This window comes from Mus pahari, chromosome 12, assembly GCF_900095145.1.
Source record: "Mus pahari chromosome 12, PAHARI_EIJ_v1.1, whole genome shotgun sequence".
In the NCBI taxonomy this organism is placed as follows: Eukaryota; Metazoa; Chordata; class Mammalia; order Rodentia; family Muridae; genus Mus; species Mus pahari.
This window is the reverse complement of record NC_034601.1, coordinates 58,549,526-58,552,359: the sequence shown is the minus strand read 5'-3', so window position 1 is coordinate 58,552,359 and position 2,834 is coordinate 58,549,526.

Below are 2,834 nucleotides of genomic sequence, written 5' to 3'. Positions count from 1 at the left end.
CCACACTTTGGTCTTCCTTCTTCTTGAGTTTCATGTGTTTTGCAAATTGTATCTTGGGTATTCTAAGTTTCTGGGCTAATATCCACTTATCAGTGAGTGGATATCAAGTGACTTCTTTTGTGATTGGGTTACCTCACTCAGGACGATATCCTCCAGATCCATCCATTTGCCTAAGAATTTCATAATTTTATTGTCTTTAATTACTGAGTAGTACTTCATTGTGTAAATGTACCACATTTTCTGTATCCATTCCTCTGTTGAGGGATATCTGGGTTGTTTCCAGCTTCTGGCTATTATAAATAAGGCTACTATGAACATAGTGGAGCATGTGTCCTTATTACAAGTTGGAACATCTTCTGAGTATATGCCCAAAAGAGGTATTGCTGGATCTTCCAGTAGTACTATGTCCAATTTTCTGAGGAACTGCCAGACTGATTTCTAGAGTGGTTGTACAAGCTTGCAATCCCACCAGCAATGGAGGAGTGTTCCTCTTTCACCATATCCTTGCCAGCATCTGCTGTCATGTTTTAATTTAGAAAGTGCCTTTATCTTATCAGAAGGGGGTCTCACCCCAACTTCACTGTGTAAATCACACTGGTCTAGAATTTAAAGAAATCTGCCTATCTCTGTCTCCTGTGTGCTGGAATTAAAGGCATGCACCACCTCTGCCTTTCTCAAATGTTTAACTTCAATTTCGAATCACTGTAATTATTTAATTTAGAAAACAACAAATTTGAAGTATAGTAACATTCTAAATTTAGTAAAAAAATCTTTTAAAAATCTTCCATATTTTAGTACTGCCAAACAATAAAATATCATTTCTACTTAATGCAATTAGGGAAAAATAAACACATTCAAAGAAAAATCAAGCATAGAAAAAAGAAAATTCTAAGTTTTGGGGACCATTTGTGTTCCTTCTCAATTTGGTTAAGTTTTTCTAAAATTTTGTAATTCATTATTGCAGTGGCCAAGATATATATATATATATATATATATATATATATATATATATATATTCTGAGTTTTGAAAAAGAAATAACACAGCCTAATTGTTTAAATACTTTTTATATAAACTGATTTTAGTATTGATTTGTTGTTATTACACATAGTTATTCACCTATTCATAGTTTTGTAAATATATAACTACTTATATAGGTTGGTAGGTAGGTAGATAGATAGATAGATAGATACACAGATAGATAGATAGGTAAATGGATAGATAGATAGAGCTTACATTTATTACTAAGGGATTCTTTTTTTTAGTCATAAAGTCTGATGTAAATAATGTGGACCAAAGGGACAGTATATGATTTAAAATTAATTCATACACTGAGTGAATTCAAATTCTAAAATCTCTGTTCCCACATTATACATGCTTTCCTACAATCATGAGTGGTAGAAATATATAAATAAATCATATATATATATATATATATATATATATATATATATATATATATACTCTAAATGCATTAACTATGCTTTTCAGTGCAGAATCAGTAAAGTCATTTGATGTGATCCTCCTAGAAAGATCATTTTCTTAGCATGATTTCAAGCTTCTCCACAACACGTATGTTATTAAGCAAAGAGAATGCCAAATATAATGGTATAGGCAATGCTATTCATGTCCTATTTTGGACTACTTGATCTCAGGATAGAGGCCCAGGATTAATTAAGTAGAAGGTTAACAGACACACCTAGACTTCAGCGACCACTTGGAATACTACATAGCACCTGTGTCTACTTCAGCCCTCTCCCCCCTGCCCACATGACACACATGTGCCTTGTTTCTGCTTGCCTGGATTTTAAGGTTATTTCACGTAGCAGATTAAAATCTAAAGATTTGGAGCTAGGATTGACATAAAAGAGAGCATAAGTCACAGTTTCTTAGCCATGGTTTTCTCAGATGTAAATAAAATAATATTTATATCTGTTATAGATAAAATTAAGCCAAGCCTGTATTAGTTTGTGAGGTTCATGGCAAAGCATGTACAAATAGTGTGAAGCTTATAAATGAGGTGCTTATCATTAATAGTCATGTTAACCCCCTGCCCCTCCTCCTCTTGCTCTCCCTCCTGCTGCTGGTCTTCCTCCTGCTCCTCCTGCTGCTGCTCTTGCCCCCTCATCTCCTTTGTTTTTCTCCTCTTCCTGCTGCTGCATCATAACATTAGCTTTTATCAGCAAATGAATAATTTTCAAAAGACTTGATAATCAGAAACAATGTGCCTACAATATTTTTAATTATACATTTTATTTATTTCTATATGTGTGCCATGGAGGACCTCTGGCAGCAAGGACAACTTTCAGGAACAGATTCTCACCTTCCACCATATGGGTTTCTGGTGGATGCAAGCACCTTTCCCCACGGAGCCTCCAGCAGTGTTTTTAAAAATACCAACTATTGTATGAATGCTCACTATTTTGGAAAATATCTATACCGTGCATTACACCAAAAATGTATTTTGACGTGGCTTCTAAACTGATTAATTTCATGGCTCATTGATTAAGACAAAATAGGAATCAATAGCAACCATCCTCTTCCTTGAAATATTTCATTTGCATTAGCATAACAGTTGCGACTCTGTATAGGGGCATCCTCTTTTTCAAATGGACCCAAGCACTGCACATGCTGACAGTTGAGGTCAGTTTGATCCTTTATCCACTTCTGTGTTGACGCTTTTAGATGCATCATTTTCCACATTCAGAATCCCAATACTGTCTGCTGGGCTTCAACATTCTTATGCAAACTGATGTGCTGAAACTGCTGTAGCAGCAAGCAACGCCATGATGGCTAATCTTGATAGGGAACTTGACTAAATTTACCATACAGGGAC